Source organism: Benincasa hispida, chromosome 6 (genome assembly GCF_027475165.1).
Source record: "Benincasa hispida cultivar pf3 chromosome 6, pf3_genome.v1.1, whole genome shotgun sequence".
Classification (NCBI taxonomy): Eukaryota; Viridiplantae; Streptophyta; class Magnoliopsida; order Cucurbitales; family Cucurbitaceae; genus Benincasa; species Benincasa hispida.
In genome coordinates, this window is record NC_143483.1 from 17,582,586 (window position 1) to 17,605,409 (window position 22,824).

Genomic DNA, 22,824 nt, shown 5'->3' on the forward strand with positions numbered 1-22,824 from the left:
GGGTAGTTTAGACTTTTATAAATTTGTTTATTTTTTTATTTTTAATTCATTTTTCTATTTTTATAAATGAAGATTTGATTTGCTATATTTACAAATGAAAAGTTAAAATCTGTTATTCCTGTTAGACTAAAATATCCAATTGTTGGATCATTTGAACACTCCAAGTTATTAGATTTTTTTTTTTTAAAATTTTTTTTCAATAGAAGGTTATAAGAAGTTGTTCAGTGTATAGCTTGGAAATATCAAATAGAAATAATCAATTCTATTTTCTTTAGTATATATAGTATGGGCAAAAATTCAAAGTTTAAGAATTTGAAATAATTTCTAAACAATAGTTTTTTTTTTATTTAATATGTGGGGTTCGGTGGAATTGAACATTTGACTTGGAGATTGATAGTACAAGTACTATGTCAGTTGGGTTATATAAAACCCTAAACTTGTTTTACTAGTTAATAATGTTTAAGCTCTTCTAATTGTGTGTTTAAGCTTTTGTAAGCATGTATCTAAGGTGTTTGAATTAGTCATAATGTACGGAAGGCTTAGCATGTATGTATGTAAAGATTAAATGAGAAAATATTCTGTGTTTATGATGATAGCACTAGGAAAATCTAAGGTGTTTGTATTAGTCATAATGTAAGGTGTTTGTATCTAAGGTGTTTGTATTAATCATAATGTACGGGAGTGCTTCAAGGAAAATCTCACAGATCTTCTGTAATCTTCCTTAGGGAAGAAGATGAAGCAAACGTAAAACCACTACCCACACACCACGATTTTCTGATAGAAAATTAAGGGGAGGGAAGTTGTAACTTCCTCCCTTTAATTTTAAAATTAAATTAAAATAGATTTAATTTAATAAATATATATATAATAACTAACTTATTATATATAATATATATCAAATATAACATATAACCTATAGTTTTTATATTTCTCTCAATAATGCATGGTATTTAATATAAATCCAATTCATACTAAATTTAATTATATAAATCTCATCCATATAATTAGTATTTGAATCATATTCAAATATTTAATTCCTCTCAAAATAAACTTTATAATATAATGTATCAAATATATTATAATATAAAATACATTATATTAATTATATCACATATTTCAAATACATTAAATTAATTATATCACATATAATTAATTTAGATTAATTATATCACATGTAATTAATTCCCTCAATTAATTTGAACAATTCAAATTAATCTAAAATTAATTCTCAATAATCCCTGTCGAGCTACGGATGACCTTATGGACCTGTAGATTGAAGCTTCAATGATACTTGAATAATTATTTAAACTCCTTTAATAAATTATTCAACATCTATTAATTGTCGATCACTCCACTATAGACTGGCATGTGCACTCTTTGCACTACAGATATATTTCTGTGTCCATTGGATATAACTAGTCAACAATGCAATGATCCTTCACAAATTGCTCGTAAGTACAACTGGGTCAAAATTATCGTTTTACCCCTGTAGTTAAAACTAACTTCTCAAGTACTACTGATCCCTCTAATGAACAATAAGTCATAGTCCAACTATGACTAAACCCCTCTCGGGCCAAGAGAGGGTGTGGCGCAATATTGTTTAAGCCCCAAAATCAGCTCTTAAGGGAGCAATTTATCTATTTACTCTGACATAAGAGAAGGAGTGAATTTCATCTTGTGTAGCTATGTTCCCAGCTCCACAATCAGAAGAATCCTCAAAATGGTAGGCATATTGAGTTCGCGATCTGGCCACTCTCACTCATGCAAATCAAAGAGCCGCTTGAAGGAGTTCACAACTCACTCATGATTAAAGTCATGTCACCTACGGTCATCCTGGTGAAATGTAAGTCTCTACTATTAATAGCGTTATATAATAAGATTAATCATTTCATGGTCCGATCTTATACACACCCTTTTGTATAGAACTCCCCTACTCACATGTCTTTACATGAATGATTAGGATCAGATCATTTGTAGAACTTTACAACAATTGTAACATCTACAAAGCAGACCGTATTTGTAGTGTCACCAGGATAAGGTACCTAACCTTATCCATCTACTATAGATCATTTAAGTTATCACTTAAACATGATCTACCTATATGTCTCTATATACATGTTTAAGCTACAGAAGATAACCTTGGATGTTAGTTTATTGGTCTTGTGAGTTAATGCTACTAAATTTCGAATAAAACACCTAAGATTTTATTCAATAAATAAATTTTTTGTACTTTATAATTACAAACTACAAGACCCACGAGATTTAGGGCATCAACCCCAACAGCAATGACGTACATAGGCGTGAAGTAAGGCACGCGAGGGTTGTTGGACGCATAGGCATAGAAGGGTGTGTCTTTGCGACCATAGAGCACCTATAGAAAGGGCAGACAGTCTCTAGCTAGGAAAGAGTTAAGATAGCTAAGTAAAAGGGATGCAATGAACTCAATGATGATGCGATGAAAATATGCGATAATGTTAAGTTAAGTATTATGTTAAGCTCAAAAGGGAGCTAATGATATTAACCAAGGGACCTCTTTTTATTACAGGACAGACGTAAGCGAGAGAGACTTACGGACCCTTTGGATAAGTAGCTAAGATAGTGAGTGACAAGTTTTAATAAATGTTTTTCCAAAGATAGTTTTTATTATATTTTTATCGCATAGGCAGTTTACATGACGTTTTTATAATATGTTTATTGGGCACATGCTTTAAATGAATGTTGATCGCATGACCCATGTTTCAAATGAAAAAGTTGAAGAAAATCGGACACAAGGATTTCCATGAGCAACAGAAGGATCTTTCAAAATTTCAGTCGTATATGAACATCACAATTACAGTTACAAACAGAAACATACAGTTATGCATAAAACAGAAATTACAACATGTTTTACTACATGATCAAGGGAATGAATTAACAAACCTTTGAAGACTCATCTTTAAGTTCCTTGATCACGAACGCTTGATCACAACAACACAGCAACACACGAACTTTCGTCTAACACAACTGCTACACTGCACGATCACAGCGAATTCGAACTAAGCGATTACCAAGGTCACGGACACCCCGAACACCACGAACGACCTCCACAGAACCTTGACTATGTCGAGTTGAGTATGACACCACCAAGAAGGTTACCTCGGTATTCTTGGTCTGAGAATCCAGGTTGAAGCAGAAAACCGGAGGAAGAACAATCATGTAAACGATTGAGTAAGTGGAAGATGAAGCAGCCTATCGTATAGGTCGATGCCTAATCGTTTAACAAAAAATAAGCGATCGTCTAGCAAAAGGTTTGCGATCATCTAGCTCATCGTCTAGCTGAGGTCTATCGTGTAAGAACATTCCACGATCGTTTAGCTAACTTCAAGTTGTTGTTTAGTAAATCTGATTTACTTGACAACTATCTGTGAGTAATTTCCGAGAAAGGAAATCTCAAATCAACAACTTAGCAAAAAATTACTAAAATTAGGAAAATATTTTTCCTTTTATCTCACGGTTACCATGAAACCACCAATAACCTCATACTCAATTGGTTATTAGAGAAAAAGAGATAATTATCCAATAATTAATATTAATATAAATATAAATGATAACGAACTTATCGTAATATATTTATAACCTATAGTTTTAATATTTCATCTCATGAAACATACAAACCATAACTCTTTTTCTATTCCATGGCATTTAATGTAAATCTCATTTATATTAATCCTCCACTTGATGTATCTCATACACCATACCAATCATATCATATATAATCGAATTACCTCTTGTCAATTTGAACAATTTAAATCAACACCAAAAACTGATCCTCAGCTTGAATCCATTGAGCTACCAAGGGGACCTTATGGACTTGTAGCTCGAAGCTCCAATGGTAAATGAATAATTGACTAAACTCTTTAGTCAAGGGATCCACCATCCGTTAATTGCCAGGCACTCCACTAAAGACCAACAGCTGACTCTCCTTACTACAGATATATTATGTGTCCATTTTAACCAATCAACAATGTGACAACCCTTCACAGATCGTTCATGAGTACAACTCGGCCAATAACCATTATATCCCTATACTTACATCTAACTCCTTAAGTACCACTGAATCCTCTAATAAACATATTTCATAGTCCTACTATGACTGAGTTCTCTCTTCTAAAGAGAAGTTGTGGCCACTATGTTCAAGCCCCGGAATCAGCCCTTAAGGGAGCAATCTATCTACTTACCCCTGCTTCGGGGAAGGAGTGAAGTCTCAGGAATTCCCAAAACACTCAGAATTGAGATCGTGTCACTTTGTTCTTTTAGATGAGATGTAAGTCTCCAGTATCAACGATGTTATATACAGAGTCTAGTCATCTCGTGGTCCAGTCTTATACAAACTCTTTGTATAGGACACCCCCGCTCGCATGCCTCCACATGAATGGTCAGGATCTACCATCTTTAGTAGTTTACAACACTTGCAAACGTCTACAAAGATGGCAGTATCCGTGGTGTCACCAGGATCAGGTATCCCACCTTAATCCTTATACTATAAACCTATTTAGGTTATCACTTAAGGCATGATCCACTTGTATATCTCATATACATGCTTAAGTTTACATAAGATAACGATGAAGTTTTTTTTTTATTGGATATGAGTAAATGCCAGAATGAAATAACAATTATTTTATTCATAAAATCATATGTATAATTACAAAAAATGAGACTCCGGGAGAATTAGGATACCAATCCCAATAATCTCCCACTTGTCCTAATGCCTCAGGAGACTAATGTACAATACAAGAGAAAACATGTACAATACACAATAAACTAGGGCATACCCTAGTATCATCTCCAACTTGCCCTAGACAAGATGTCGCATGTACCGCAAACCCAGACTCTCCAGATGATCCTCGAACACTTTAGTCGTGAGAGCCTTTGTAAAGGGATCAACAATGTTGTGCTCCAACGTGATCTTCGTGACTATTACATCACCGCGATGCACTATCTCCATGATCAAATATTTTTGCTCGATATGATTACCTCAACGATGACTCCGATGCTCTTTCAAATTTGCCACAGTCCCGCTATTATCACAATAGAGAGTGATTGGCAAATCCATATTTGGAACAACTTCCAAATTTGAAAGGAATTTTTTAAGCCAAACAGCCTCCTTAGTTGCTTCACAAGCGGCTACGTATTTGGTTTTCATAGTAGAGTTTGTGTTCATCCTTGCTTAATGCTTCGCCACACTACAACCCCTCCATTCAGAGTGAACACTAACCCCAATGTTGATTTGCGAGAATCTCTATCGGTCTGAAAGTCAGAGCCCGTGTATACTGTAAGGATCATATCCTTATCTCCATACATGAGCATGTAGTCCCTCGTTCTCCGAAGATACTTAAGGATCATCTTGACCGCCATCTAGTGATCAAATCTTGGATTGGGCTGATACCGACTGACAATCCCTACTGGATAGGAAATGTCGGGTCTGGTACACAACATTGCATACATTAAGCTTACGACAGCTGAAACATAGGGAATCTATCTCATTTCCTCAACTTCTTGAGGTGTCTTAGAACATTGATCCTTAGACAAAATGATTCTATGCCTGAAGGGTAACAAACCCCTCTTGGAATCCTACATTTTGTATCTGATCAACATTTGATCGATGTACGATGCCTGAGACAAGGCTAACCTTTTATTTTTACGATCTCGAATGATCTGGATCCCTAGAACATACTGTGCCTCACCCAAATCTTTCATTTGGAACTGGGCAGCTAGCCATTTCTTAATGTTAGTCAGATACCCTACATCATTCCCAATGGGTAGGATATCATCCACATACAGTACCAGGAAAGCTACTAAGCTATTGATGATTTTCTTGTAGACACAAGGCTCATCAACGTTCTGATAAAAACGAAATGACTTGACTGCAGTGTCAAATTTAATGTTCTATTATCTAGATGCTTGTTTCAGCCCATAAATGGACCTATTAAGCTTGCAAACTTTTTGCTCTAGATCCGAAATTATGAACCCCTCTGGTTGAGTCATATAGATGGTCTCATCAAGATTACCATTAAGAAAGGCAATCTTGACGTCCATTTTCCATATTTCATAATCATAAAATGTGGCTATGGACAGGAGTATCTTAATAGACTTGAGCATGACAACAGGTGAGAAAGTTTCCTCATAGCCAACTCCTTCAACCTGGGTATAACCCTTTGCCACGAGTCGAGCTTTAAAGGTTTTCCTCTTTCCATCTACACCTCTTTTTCGCTTATAGATCCACTTACACCCAATAGGTCTTACCCCTTCAGGAAGATCAACAAGCTCCCGGATGTTATTGAAGTTTATAGACTCCATTTCCTGGTTCATGGCCTTAACCCATTCATCTTTGTCAACATCCTCCATTGCTTTCTTAAAAGACAATGGATCCTTGATCCCATCATTAGAAATGACATTTTGGGCTTCAGTCAAACCCATGTAGTGATCCGATGGGTTCATAACCCCCCTCCCCCCCACTACGTCGAGGCAGTCTCAACTCTTGAGCTGGTTGACTAGATGTACCGACCTCAAAAACTCTTGTTGATTTGTTAGTCTGTTCAACAACTCTTGTTGAACCCTCAGCAGTCTCAGTCTCATTAGAAATCTCACTCAAAACAAGCTTACTTGTGGCTTATGATCTCGGATGTGGTCTTCTTCCAAGAAGATAGCATTTGTAGAAACAAACACTTTATTCTAACTTGGATCATAGAAGTATCCACCTCTCGTTTCCTCAGGGTATCCTACAAAGAGGAAAACTTTCGAACACGGTTCCAACTTCTTTTGGTTAGTCATAAGCACATGTGCCGAGCAGTCCCAAATCCTGAAGTGGCGTAAACTACCTTGAAGACCTCTCCACAGCTCAAAAGGTATTTCAAAAATACTTTTCTAGGGAACGTTGTTCAGGATATAACATTCAGTCTCCAATGCAAAATCCCAAAACGAGTCTGGAAGATGAGCATAACTCATCATAGACCGAACCATTTCCAACAAGGTTCTATTTCTCTTTTCTGATACACCATTCTACTGAGGTGTACCTGGGGCCGACGAGAGTTAAGACGCAATCCCATGTTCTATCATATAGTTCTGGAATTTGAGGTCCATATACTCTCCACCACGATCAAATCTTAATGTTTTTATCTTCCTACCTAACAAGTTTTCAACTTCAGCCTTATACTCTTTGAACTTTTCAAGAGCTTCAAACTTACGTTGCATTATGTAGAGATACCTGTACCTTGAATAATCATCTATGAAAGAGATGAAATATTCATACCCACCTCAAGCTTTAACATTCATCGGACCAGAGGGTCTGAATGTACAAGCTCCAATGCTTCCTTGGCTCTATAACCTCTTCTAGTAAAAAATCGTTTGGTCATCTTGCCTTCGAGGCATGATTCACATACCGACAAGGAGTTTTCTTCTAAACTTTTTAGAAGACCACTTTTTACCAACTTCTCAATCCCATTGATGTTGATATGACCTAACCTTAAATGCCAAAGATGGGCATTTTCCTTAGGAGATACCTTTGGTCTTTTAGCTGTTATTGTCGTACTGAACGTTTCAGTATTAAATAAGGCTTTTATGATGAACAACCTTAGTACATATAAGTTACTTTCCATTGAACCATAACCAATCTCCATTCCATTCTTGAAAATAAACACTTTATTCTCAGAAAAGAAGACGGTATACCCTTGTTCAATGAGATAAGAAACCGAGATTAAGTTCATCTTAATAGAAGAAACTACGAAAACATTATCCAATAACAGATAATGTTTCTTGTCAATAAATATCTTCAGCCTGCCTACAGCAACAGCTGAAACAACCTCACCAGTGCCGACTCTAAGAGTCATCTCTCTCCGTGGCAACGTTTGCCAGGAACTAAATCCTTGGTAAGAGAAATTGACATAATTGGTAGCACCCAAATCAATGATCCAAGCAGAATCATCATTCTCTACCAGGAACTAAATCCTTGGTAAGAGAAATTGACATAATTGGTAGCACCCAAATCAAGGATCCAAGCAAAATCATCATTCTCTACCAAAAACGTCTCCAAGACCAAATAAATCAGATTTACTGTATTTCCTCCTCTTTTGGAGAATAGTGGGATCATTGTCAGAACAAATGACACTACTGGTTTCGTCATTCATCCCTTTGTGCTCGAAAAGTAAGAATTGACGTTCAAACAAATCTTGCAACGAGTCCATGATCTTGCGTGCAATGACCATGTTCTTAACTGACCAAAACATCAGGTATATTAGCCAAAATATGAAGTTGGGCCAATAAATTAGCCTTCATCCATACCTGCATTGCGAACACTTCGCGGTGCATTGAGGGTTGGGACTTGAGGACACTCCTCAACCATGACAAATTCGAGGTTGTTTGCCACGAAATATGTTTTACACGACTCTTTCCACTGTATGTAATCAGTCATATTAAAATCACTAAATGGAAATGCTAACGAGTTGCTGAAAAGAAAAACACATTGACCTATGTTAGGTTTTAATCAAATACCCGTTGTAAAACAAACAACTTCCAATGAGGTTTTAGCAAAACTAATATGAATCCCGTGTGACATCTACAGGGGATCAAATAAAGAAATGCACAAAATAACCTTATCCTTTTACAGGAGATCAAATAAAGAAACGCGCAAAATAACCATCCTATAGGGGGACACACCCAGGGTGCCACGAGGCTATGCGTAGTAACTTTATTCAATCCAACAAGGGAGATTGAGGGATATGTTGTTGCAATTCCTGCTCCCACTTACTATGAACACACTCTCCATCCACCTTGATATTGACCTACCCAAATACCATCGGTTAGGAGGACATGCCAAAGGTGCCTCGAGGCATAGGGTAGATCTCACGGTGTGGACTATGAGGAAGAAATGCGAGAGGTGAAAATGAAGCATCAAATGCCCCAAGTACCTCCCACTGAATGTTCTACCTAGGGGTTTATTAACCTAGACTATCTGGCTACTGATAATGATCTAAGTCATTTTTTAAGTTTGTTCAAAAACAACTTTTGTCTTTGAAATTTAAAAAAAAAAAAAAAAAAAATCCAAGTAGTCACATTAAACTCTTTAATGGATTGGCCTTGACTTGTATGCATAAATCAAATCTATCTAAATCATCTTTCCAGGTAGGTTCCCAGGTAGGGGTGTTCCGCTGCCGTCATCTTAAATACCCCAGCCTAGATAGAACCTGCCTTAGACAAAAGGTCTATTATAGATAGATTTGCTACGTATTAATCTTTTACTAATTATTTTAGTTCTAATTTCATTTTATAACCATTTATAAAATAAACAACTAAAACATTCATGCCACATAACGAAGTATTTATAACGCTTATAAATATTACGTTAAATAAATAAAATATATATAAATATAACCCTTATATTATATGATGCATGAGCATGCACTTATGTAAATTAAATCATGTTTCACTAAATCATTACACTTATAATAAAGAGAATATGCATGACCTAAGGTGGGATTTATCTATATGTGCAAACCATATGACAAAAAAACATACATCACATGTATAAAACCATGGATTAATGGACTGGGATGAATGATGACATGCAGAAATGCATATCATCTTAGGCCTTTTATTTAGAATTATGAGGGTTGTTAAGCAGAATATGCGAAAATTATGTTAGGAATTCATGAGAAACTGAGCTTGCGGCGTTCAACATTGAGAATCTCGGCTAAACCATTATTAGGCGTTATTATGCGTTCAATTGTCTATTTTTGTAGTTAACTCACTCAAGATTGAAGTCATGTTATCTATGGTCATCCTAGTGAAGTGAAGTTTCAGTCATGAACGGAGTTATATTACAAGACATTAACACTTCGAGATCAGGTCTTATACAAACTCTTTGTATAGGATGACTTCGCTCGCATGTCCACTACACGAATGATCAGGATCAGACCATTTGTGACAAGTTACAACATTTGTAACAATTCCACAAAGCAGGCCGCATCCGTAGTGTTACCAGGATAAAGTTCCCTCCTATATCCATATACTATAGACTATTTTGGTTGTCATTTAAGACATGATCCACTTGTATGTCACTACATACATGCTTAAGTTACATAAAGACAACCAAGGATATTAAGTTTATTGGTTTGTGGTAAAAATAAAAAAAAATCTAAATGTGCAATGTCAAGAAGTGAAGTAAATATCATATATATTATTGATGCGTAGAATTATGATGCGATGGTGTGAGTATGCGATGATGTATGTTATGCGATGATCATGCAAGTTTTCGTAACAAAGCCCAAGTATATGCCTTCTTAGGTACCTGGTAAGACCAGGGTCGAACACAGGGTCTACTAGATAGATATGCGATAGACTCTTTGATTCTATTGCAGTAGTGAAAAAGAAGTGGATAGTGTTTTGATTTAGATTTTTCCTATGCGATGGAGTTGAACGCAGAGTGATGAAAGTGTAGAGTTACAATAAGTATGCGATGAAAGGGTTGAGAAGGGGTCTAGCTAACATTTCTCAAGATTGAGCACAAGTTATGCGATCATGCTATACACAAACATCAGTACTACATTTCTCAATGCAGAATGCCACAATTCCTATTTCTAGGACGCATGCGATGTATATGCGACACAGTTGATAGAACTTATTTCTAAGTTTCTACTCTTGCTTATGCGATCTAATCTGACTCTCTCAAGTCTAGATTCTATCTTTAGACTACTCTCTCAAGTATGTCCAAATGATGAATGACGCACACATAAAACACCACCATTCTTATTTCTAGGGCGCATACGATGTGTAAATAGCAGATAAAACTTATATCTAAGTTTCTACTCTTGCTTATGCGATCTAATCCGACTCTCTCAAGCCTAGATTCTATCTTTAGATTACTCTCTCAAGTATGTCCAAGGTGAATGATGCATACAAAAGACAAGATGATCGCATAAAATGCATATCTTAAGTCATGCTAGCTAAGTACTTCTCAACCCATTCAGAAATTTAGCTACTCATGGAAGGTGTGGAGAGATTGAACATAAATCGAAATGAAGTTTTCATTTTCTGCAAATAAAGTGTTGAATAAAAATTAACAAATGGATTTGAGAGATAACAAGCCCGATAAGCATGTCTTGCTTCCCGTGGCCTTTTACAGTACTCCTTATCACTTCAATTCTGTTATAGTTGTGGATTCTTGCTCTCACAAGGGTTGGCCTTCTCTCCTTTGTATTGCTGTCCGACAGTCTCTCAATCTGTCTAGGAGCGATTTCTCTCTCCGCCTCATCTCCTTGCTCTCTCCGTCCTCTATGTATATGTATATGTATGTGCGTGTATGGATGAATGACTCTCTCACTGGTGGCATTCCGTATTTATAGATTTCATGGTGAAGCAACTTTTCTTACAAATGATTGCAATGATAGGCGGCATTAATTTCCCTACTTTGTTGCGCCTTTTAAAAGTCACCTAAAGTTCAATGTACTTGCTACAATATGGATTTTAATGGCTTGTCAACTGAATTCGGAATCGACCATTATCAGCTTTACATCCCATCATGATTTATTATGTTGTCACCTTGATGTGAGGTCTTTATGTGATCACCTTTTTAAGAGATTTCTCACGATCGCATGACTTGCGATCACAACTTCAAGTGCGCTGTCGCATTGTGCCCTTGGATCGCAATTTCATGTGCGCCATCGCATCGTACCTGCACAAAATAGGTAAATTAATTGCTTTTATGCGATGAGCATTAGCGATCGCAATTCCTTTTAGTTTGACGTTTTCGGACATGATATTGCCTATTTTCCCATCGCTTTCTCTCATTGTTTTACTAATTTAAGTTGTAATAACTTGTATTTCTACCAGTTATATTCAATTATACATCACAAATGTTCGTACAAAGTTGTTTACAAACTACAGGACACGAGATTTTAGGGTATAAACCCCAACAATCTCCCACTTGTCCTAAAACGAAGTGGGGAGTACAAGTAAACAAGTACAAAACAATAAACTAGGGCATAAAAATCCAGTGCAACAAAATCTCCCACTTTCCCTAGTTTAACTGCGAGTGGTCCCGTAGATCCATACTCTGAAGGTAACCCTCAAACACTGTAGCCGTGAGAGCCTTCGTAAACGGATCAGCAATGTTTTTCTCCGAGGCGATCTTCGTGATGATTACGTCTCCTCGATGCACTATCTTTTGGTTCAGATGATAATACTTCCGCTCTATGTGTTTGCAGATGACTCCTTAGCTCTTTGGAGTTCGCCACAGCACCACTATTGTCACAATAGAGAATGATGGGTCTAGACGTATCTGGAACAACTTCCAGCTCTGTCAAGAACTTTCTGAGCCAGACGGCCTCTTTAGTAGCTTTGCAAGCCGCTACATACTTGGCCTTCATCGTGAAGTCGGCAATGCACCCTTGCTTAGTGCTCCGTCACACTACAGCTTCTTCATTAAGAGTAAATACTGACCCTAAAGTGGACTTTCGAGAGTCCTTATCAGTCCGAAAGTCAGAATCCGTGTATTTAGGAAGGATCAAATCCCTAGACCCATACACGAGCATGTAGTCTCTCGTTCTCCGAAGATACTTGAGGATGTTCTTAACTGTGGTCCAGTGACCCTAGCCTGGGTTAGACTAATACCTACTGACTATTCCTACAGCATAACAGATATCCAGCGTAGTGCAGAGCATCGTATACATTAAACTGCCAACGGCAAATGCATATGGGACCCATTTCATGTCTACAACCTCTTGAGGCGTCTTAGGACACATGTCCTTAGACAAAGTGACTCCATGCCTGAATGGTAGTAGGCCCCTTTTGGAGTTCTGCATCGAGTATTTGAGCAAGATTTTGTCAATATACGATGCATGAGATAGCGCTAGCACTTTGTTCTTATGATCCCGAAAGATCTGTATACCTAGAACAAACTGAGCCTCTCCCAAATCTTTCATTTGGAATTGGGTCTCTAGCCAGTTCTTAACTACAGTCAGTAGACCTACATCATTCCCAATGAGTAGTATATCGTCTATATACAATACTAAGAAAGCTACTAAATCGTTGACTATTCTTTTATAAACACAAAGTTCATCAACATTTTGATCAAAGCCATACGATTTGATCGCTGCATCAAACCAAATATTCCAAGATCAAGACACCTGCTTCAGCCCATAAATGTACTGATTCAATTTTCAAACCTTTTGCTTTTGACCTTGGGCAATGAATCCTTCAGGTTGCACCATGTAAATGGTCTCCTCAAGATTGCCATTCAGAAAAGTCGACTTGACGTCCATTTACCAAATCTCATAATTATAATAAGCTGCAATGGACAGGAGGATCCAGATCGACTTTAACATGGAAATAGGTGAGAAAGTCTCCTCATAGTTGATTCCTTCCACCTGGGTATAACCCTTTTGCCACAAGTCGAGCCTTGAAAGTTTGCACCTTCCCATCAGCACCCTATTTGCGCTTGTAGATCCATTTACAACCTATAGGTCTTACCCCATCAGGCTGATCTACAAGATCACATACCGAGTTGAAGTACATCGACTCCATCTCGAGATTCATGGCTTTGACCCATTCATCCCGGTCAACATTCTCCATTGCCTTTTTATAGAACAACGGATCCTCAACGTCGCCATCTATCACCATAGCTACGATTTCCATGAAACCCAGATACCGATCAGGCGGGTTCTTAACCCTCCCATTGCGTCGAGGTTCCCCCAACTCTTGAGGTGGAACACAATGTCCATGCATCTCATGCTTAACACACCGTGAGCTATTTATGCATCTCAAAGTGATCTTTCAACACACTCATCCGTTATTAGAACAGAAGAGACGCCATTCCATTTCCCTTTTAACCGTCCAATGAATGTGATCTCATCATATTTATAACATATTAATCAATATCATATATTAATTATAGTATTTTTCCTCCACTAGATATAAATCATATTTATATCCAATTTCTTCCAAATTAATGTATCTCATACACAAAATTAATTATATTATATATAATTAACTAGTTCAATTATATTATATATAATCGAACTCTCTCTTGTCAATTTGAACATTTCAAACTGACCCAAAACTTGACTCTCAACTTGTATCTAAGCTATCAAGGGGACCTTATGAATTTAAGGCTTGAAACTCCAACGGTACGTGAATAGCTGACTAAACTCTTTAGTCACGATATCTGCCAGACATTCTACTAAAGACTGACAGTCGAACTCTTCTTGCCATAGATATATTTCTATGTCCATTAGATATAACCAATCATCAATACGATGACCCTTCACAGATGCTCGTAATTACAGCGGGCCAATTTATCGTTTTGCCCCTATAATTACATCTTCCTCCTTAAGTACCACTGATTCCTCTAGTGAATAATACAACATAGTCCTACTATATGTGAACACCTCTCGAGCCATGAGAAGGTGCGTGGCATCACATTATTCAAGCCCCGGGATCAGCCCTTAAGAGAGCAATCTATCTACTTACCCTTACTTTGGGGAAGGAGCGAACTCCATCTTGTGATGCTGAGTTCCCAACTCCCAAATCAGACGAATCCCTAAAATGGTAGGTTTGAGTCGGCACTCTAGCCACTCGCACCCATGCAAATCAAAGGACCGCCCTCAATGGCAAGAGTTCCGAACTCACTCAGGATTGAGGTCATGTTACCTATGGTCATCATCCTAGTGAAGTGAAGTCTCAGTCATGAACAGAGTTATATGACAAGACATTAACATTTCGAGGTCAGGTCTTATATAAACTCTTTGTATAGGACGCCCCCGCTCGCATGTCCACTACACGAATGATCAGGATTAAACCATCTATGGCAAGTCACAACATTTGTAACAATTTCACAAAGCGGGCCACGTCCGTAGTGTTACCAGGATAAGGTTTCCCCCCTATATCCATATAATACAGACTATTTTGGTTGTCATTTAAGACATGATTCACTTGTATGTCACTACATACATGCTTAAGTTACATAAAGACAACCAGGGATATTAAATTTATTGGTTTGTGGTAAAAAGAAAAAAGAAATCTAAATGTGCAAAGTCAAGAAGTGAAGTAAATATCATATATATTATACATCACAAATGTTCGTACAAAGTTGTTTATAAACTACACGACACGATACTTTAGGGCACAAACAACATCCAATAAGGTTTTAGCAAAACTAATATGAACTCTGTGTGACATCTAGTTTCGCAATGACGCTTCAAAGTTTTAGGACAAAAGTCGCCGAAGGGAGGTCAATTATCCCTCTTCTGAATTAAGAAGTTCTCAAGCAGTCATTAATACCAGAACAACTCTTGTTCCTATAACGACTAGCCATCATTTAGTTGGTCAAGAGATCATTAACTTACTTAATAATCTCCCGTAAGTGTGACCCGCCATTTTAGGTTCTAGAGATCCGCCCCATGCCGCCAATCTGAAGGGAAAAAATCCAATTAGGGCAAAACCTAAAGTGACCCTATCCATTTTTGGAGTTCATCTTGATAGTGACTAATTACACAAAACCCATCCGAAGGGGGACCCCCAAGGCACCACGAGGGAGTACAGAATGATCTCACGGTGTGAACCAATGATAGAGACCGTAGGACGTGTTGACACACACCCTTCACCCACTTACTATAAACCCTCTCTCGTCCACCTTGATATTGACTCATGCAAACACTATCCGAACGGGGATGCTCCCATGGCACCACGAGGCCAAGCATGAATCTCACGGTGTGAACATTCAGGGAGAAACGTGAGTGGAATCATAAACATATGATACATCTCTTCCTCCCACTGAGTATTTTATAACCTATGGTTTAGTTTACTTAGAAAAAATAGGGCTAAGGATTTTAACTAAGTGACTTTTAGGTTTGCCCAAGAGTAACTTTTACCTTGGATAGTTAAACAACTTTTGATCATCATCCATTAAACTCTTTAACGGAGTCTTTGACCAAATTGTCGCATGTTTGTAGAAAATCTATCTAATTCACCTTCCCAGGTAGGTTCCCAGACAGGAGTGTTCCGTTTCCGTCAGCTTAAGAACCTCAGCCTACATAGAACCCGCCTTAGACAAAAGGTCCCGTATAGATAGATTTAAAACAAATTTAATCTTTTGTGTCAATCAATTTAATCCTATTAAATCGATTTTAAAAGATTAATCTAGGTTACTAAACTCTTTAGAACCATTTGAACTTAGGTCTATCTGAATCTAATTTTAAAACCCTTTAAATAAAAAACTTGAGTTCACCCTAGGTCTGCATGCAACTCTTTCTTATCGATTTTAGTTCTAATTTCCTTTATAACGCTTATAAACGAAAACAACCAAAACCATAATGTAAAGCTAACACATGCAAGGCATTCATAATGATTATAAAACAGCCTAAGTGTCATGCTCAATGTATTGTTCATTCATTGCTACTTCTTTATATAATACTCATACAAAACAGCAATGAAACAAGCACAACAGCATACAAAATATAACTCTTATATTTCATGATGCATGTGCATACTTTCATGTAATTTCTTCATGCTATATTATAACACTTATAATACATGATGCATGATTGATTGCACAACCTAAGGTGGGTTTTTAAACTATATGTCAAACATTTTCCCATATATATACCATACATCACATGTACAATAAACAAATGTTGATGAATCGGGTAAAATTGCCTCAAATCCACAAAAGTACAAACTAACTATTACAAAATTAAGGAGTCTCCGATTCAAGTAGGTGAACCGGGTCTTGAACCATTCGGGTGAAGCAACGCGTCTCCAACTATCGTGCACTAAACACCTCGTAATTGTCTACACGAAAAAACAAATGCTTTGCTCTATCATTTACCAACGCTCCCAAAGTTAAACGATCGTGTACAATTTACTAAGCGATGAAGCTCGAGGTACGCGATCATCTAGCGCGTCACGCACAATGCCAGTCTTACACGATCGTTTAAATGACTATGATGCGGCAAAACACCATTGCCTAAACGATCGCTGAGTGAGCGTCTTCGTATCGTATACCGCGTGATCGTGTAGGTAGTAACTATGCGATGAGGCATGCTAACTACACGATCATCTAGCGTGCGCCTTCTACTAAACGATAAGCATCAAATGCTCCCACTACGATTGTCTACCTCCAGCGTCTACGCGATCGGACATAAACGCTACGTGATAGAGTAAATGATTTACCCCATCGTTTAGCATAAATCCCAACGATCGTTTAGTAAATACTACACGATCGTATAGAAAAATCTACACGATCGCTTAGATAAATCCCAACGATCATTTACCTGAGGCTACACGATACAACCAACTCTTGGTCTTCTTCCTTGTTGAGAACCTCATCTCCATGCTTCAAAAATTCATCACGAACGACTTAATTAACTCAAACTCTTTGAATTACAGACTCGATTGCATGTTAATTATGCCCAAAAACACAGGGGCCCTTACAAATTAACATTTTGTAATTGAAGAAAGCTTTAAACAAAGGCAATTAAACCCGTAACCATCCATCAACTCCATCCACACAAGCATTTAACAATTAAACATAAATGTAGAAAACCCACCAAGACTGTAAAAGAAGTTCAAAAATGAATTGAAATTTGGAATATCAAAACAACCTATCTTTGATACCAATTGAAGGAAATCAGACATAGGATTTTCATGAGTACCAGAAGGACCTTTCCAAATTTCAATCGTATATGAACATCACAATTATAGTCACAAAAGGAAACATATGATTATGCATAAAACAGAAATTACAGTATGCTTTACTACCTGATCAAGGGAAAGAATTAGCAAATCTTTGAAGACTCATCTTCAAGTTCCTTGATCACAACAACACAGCAACACACGAACGTTCGTCCAACATGACCACTACACTGTACAATCACAGCAAATTCGAACTAAGCGATCGCCAAGGTCACGGAACACCCCGAACACCACAAACGGCCTCCACAGAACCTTGACTGTGTCGAGTTGAGTATGACACCACCAAGAAGGTTACCTCGATATTCTCGGTGTGAGAATCCAAAGGGTGGGCTCTGTGTGAACTTGGTTTGAGGCAGAAAATTGGAAGAAGAACAATCGTGTAAACGATTGAGCAAGTGGGAGATGAAGCAACTTATCGTATAGGTCGATGCCCAATCGTTTAACAAAAGATAAGCGACCGTCTAGAAAAAGCTATGCGACCGTCTAGATGAGTGTCTATCGTGTAAGAACACTCCACGATCATTTAGCTAACTCCAAGCTGTCGTTTAGTAAATCTGATTTACTTGATAACTATCTTGAGTAATTTCCGAGATAGGAAATCTCAAACCAACAACTTAGCAAATGATTACTAAAATTAGGAAAATATTTTTCCTTTTATCTCACAGTTACCATGAAATCACCAATAATCTCCCACTCAATTGGTTATTAGAGAAAAAGAGAGAATTATCCAATAATTAATATTAATATAAATATAAATGATAATTAACTTACCATAACATATTTATAACCTATAGTTTTAACATTTCATCTCATGAAACGTACAAACCATAGCTCTTTTTCTATTCCATGGCATTTAATGTAAATCTCATTTACATTAATCCTCCACTTGATGTATCTCATACACCATATCGATCATATCATATATAATCGAATTACCTCTTGTCAATTTGAACAATTCAAATCAACACCAAGAACTGATCCTCAGCTTGAATCCATTGAGCTACCAAGGGGACCTTATGGACTTGTAGCTCGAAGCTCCAATGGTAAATGAATAATTGACTAAACTCTTTAGTCAAGGGATCCACCATCCATTAACTGTCAGGCACTCCATTAAAGACCGACACCTGACTCTCCTTACTACAGATATAGTATGTGTCCATCTTAACCAATCAACAGTATGACAATTCTTCATAGATCGCTCGTAAGTACAGCTCGGCCAATAACCATTATGCCCCTGTAGTTACATCTAACTCCTTAAGTACCACTGAATCCTCTAATGAACATAAATCATAGTCCTACTATGACTGAGTCCTCTCGTCCAAAGAGGCGTAGGTTTTAAGGTCAAAAGCATGAACTATACCTCATAATCCGCTTCTCAAGCCTTGAACGAACCTTTCTGTCCTCGCTGCCTTGGTGGTTACCAACTCAAGGGAAAAGTGGGACAATTTATCAAATTCCTGCTCATATTCCTCTATTGACATAACTTTCTATTTCAAATTCAAGAACTCTGTCTGCTTGTTATACCGGGTGTTAGCCGAAAAATACTTTTCATAAAAACGCTCCTTGAATTGCTCCCAGGTTGCAAGTTTCCCACCAGTATCAATCATTTTCTCTGCTGAACGCCACCAGATTTCTGCATTGCCAGTCAACATGAAAACTGTGCATTGGAGCTTGTGCTCTTCCGGGCACCTCATAAAACGAAAAATTGTCTCGATAGATGATAACCACATCTCTGCTTTGGTGGGGTTCCCCAACGATCCATCAAAGAAGCGAGGGTCAAACTTCCTGAAATCCCTCAGATGTTTAGCCTCAAGAGACAGGCCCTGCATATCTCTATCCTGCGGTTGGGTCTGGTGTAACTACTCACGTGGCACTGGTTCCTCCTGAGCCTGGTTCTAGGCAGTCTGTCCTACCATCGTTTTACGATCAACTCCTGCAGTTTTTCCATTAGGGATGATGCAACAGCTTCACTAATTTTGGCTTCCATTGCCTTCTCATCGACTTGGGTCATAGGTGGATTTGGAGCTGTCGGAACAGTCTGGCTACTCTCAGCTCCTGCACCCCTCCTCTAACAGTCTTTCTTGTTCTAGATTTATGTGTCATGTCCTGTCATAAACTCAAAAATCAGCTCTCTACCTCAAGGGCTTTCTCAGAAAACATGTTACCGAAACATTACATCACTAATCTCATATATGTACTGAAAACTTTCATTAGTACGAAATACCTGGCGATGACGAGGAATTTGTTACTGGGCCACATGGATTACCTAGACTTACGTAGTAAGTCAGTCTACAGAACCCAAAACATGGGCTCTGATACCAACTGTAACGACCCGACTCCCTAGGACTCAAGTTAGGCTGTTACTAAATACATGCATGCATGGAACTTAAAACGACACCTTTTTATGGTGAAATAAATGCTAAATAAATAAGGAAAGTTCAAAAGGCCTTCATTAAATTCAAATATTAAAAACAACAATAGGGTACCCATAAATCATAAATGATAATAAATAAGTCTAAAAACAATTCTTAATAGTAAGTTTCAAACATCAAAACCGAAAGTTAAAAAAAACATGAAACGAAATCTAAATCTCATGGGTGGAAGAATAAAATTGGTCCCAGTGGCTTGATCATGGATTTCGCTTGTCAATCGCCAGTGCATCTCTGCCTTTATCTGAAATAACAACAAGAGAAAGAATGAGTATAAAATACTCAGTAAGTAACCCCACTACTGGGGTCAAGCTAGGCATCTATGTCCTCTAGATGCCTACCTCTGGTGGAACATATAAACTGCTCTAGTCCTCCTGGGACACATACATACATGAAAAACTCATTTCTATCCTACTGTAGTTAAGTATGCCCATTATCCCTAGTAAGTCCCGTAAGACCCACAACCGCTGGTGAATCCCGAAGGAAACAAAATCTCTAGTGAATCCCAAAGGAAACACAATCTCTTACGTACGCATGGTTATGCATACACCACTTGCATATACACATAACCCACTTAATGTGTACCTCTTTCGTACATGGTTATGTATACACCTCTTTCGTATACACATACCCCACTGAATGTGTACCTCTTTTGTACACTTGGTTAAGTATACACCTCTTTCGCATACATATAACCCATTGAGTGTGTACCTCTTTCGTACACCTGGTTATGTATACACCTCTTTCGTATACACATAATCCACTGATTGTGTACCTCTTTTGTACACCTGGTTATGTATACACCTCTTTCGTATACACATAACCCACTGAGTGTGTACCTCTTTCGTACACCTGGTTATGTATACACCTCTTTCGTATACACATAACCCACTGAGTGTGTACCTCTTGGTTATGTATACACCTCTTTCGTATACACATAACCCACGGAGTGTGTACCTCTTTCGTACACTTGGTTATGTATACACCTCTTTCATATACACAAAACCCACTGAGTGTGTACCTCTTTCATACACCCCAGATTCTCTCTATGAATGTAGGGATGCATACCTCTTTCGTACATATAGTTATGTATACGCCTCTTTCGTATACACATAACCCATTGAGCGTGCACCTTTAACGTACACCCCAGTACCCTCTAGGTATGTATCACTTTCATACACACCAGCCCTAGTACATCTCTTTCATGTACTAGCGCCCTTGGACATGCATCACTTTCATGCAGTCATATAGTCTGGAAAGGAAAAGAGATTGCATCTAACTTCATATTACATATAACATTCACATAATCATGAGTCCTCTAAAATCTCCTCATCAATGTCATATTAATTAACCTCAACATACGTGATTAATCTAGTGTTAATGGATCTTCTCTAGTACATCACTTTCTTGCACTAAACTATGTAAACAATCAAGTATTCGAGATTTCATAATGTATAGTACGGTCTACACATTCTCATAATAAATCACATAACTATATGAATCAGTAAATGTCGAATCCTCATCTAACGTTAAGACATTTCAGTAGGAGTGCCACTTAACTTATATTTAAGGGTCATGCTCAATCATCCTTTTAATATAACTCATAAAATTCTAAACCATGCTTATACGTTAAAATGCTTTAGACATATTCTTACATGCTTATATATCTTTTCTAAACAGTCCATTAATCTCAGAACAGTTAAAATTATCCTTGTAACTAGTATTAAAATTCTCAAAATAAATCATAAATTTGTCGCCTGGCACAAAGGCGATTCCATTAGTAAGATTACTTACCTTTACTCGCAAACTCTAGAAACTAGCAAGCTCAACCTCTTCCTTGCTCAACGAAACTGAAAGCCCACAGGATCAAACTTAAATCAGCCAAAACAAAGATACCAGGAAACCTCAAGATCCAAACCTAACACCCAGCATCATGGCAAATTATTTTAGGCCGTAGTCCATGGTTCGGTCACACTTAAATCGAGAAATTTATAAACATATAGCTTGCTTAACAACCCACATAAGTTTAGAGCCTTACCCTTCACCAAGATTCGTCGACTACCCCTTTAATCGACTGGACGAACACTTCAACAACCTAAAATTTCGCCCTACATCCAAAACATGACGAGTACCAACAAATCAAGGCCAAACCCTAGTGACTATTCAAAATCCTCGAGAAATCCCATCAACACAATTTACACTTACCCTTAATCCAAGATTCTGACAAAGACTAAATTGGACCCGACGCGGCAGGGACGACGGTGACTGGCAATGGTGCGACGGACGTGCGGCTGGAGCGGCGGACGTGCGGCTAGAGTGGAGGACGCACAGTTGGAGGGGATTTGGATGAGCGGCTCGGCTGGACAAAGGCTCACGGCGGTCGTTCGACGTCTGATCCAGGTGCATTCGACTTCAGGGCTCAGGTGGCTCACAACGGCAGCTGAAGAGCTTCTCGTTGCTCGCGAACGGAACAATTGGCTGAAAGGGGCGACGCGACGACGAGCGGCGTGGTCTAATTGGTGGGATCTGGTCGGCCGAAACCCACGAACGACGAGCGGTGCGGCTGGAGAGTAGATCGGCGGCTGGGCGGTTAGTGGCACGTGGGGGTGGGGTTTTCAGGCGGCGTGAGGAAGAAGAGAAAGGGATTTTTGGTTTTTTTTTTTTATAAATAATA

At 38.0% G+C, this 22,824-nt stretch overlaps 1 long non-coding RNA gene across 5 annotated transcripts; it reads right to left on the bottom strand.

The window, feature by feature from the left end:
- Window positions 1-1,191: 1,191 nt before the first annotated feature.
- LOC120080218 (uncharacterized) lies at window positions 1,192-22,824 on the bottom strand. Of its 5 annotated transcripts, none has more exons than XR_005482444.2 (4): window positions 22,356-22,824; window positions 22,189-22,258; window positions 21,945-22,068; window positions 1,192-3,150 (listed from the first exon to the last, which is right to left on the bottom strand). It is a non-coding gene; the product is annotated as an uncharacterized LOC120080218 (long non-coding RNA). The 5 variants fall into 5 exon arrangements; XR_016530000.1 differs by having other exon boundaries at window positions 1,192-3,401; XR_016530001.1 differs by lacking the exon at window positions 1,192-3,150 and adding an exon at window positions 11,040-11,704.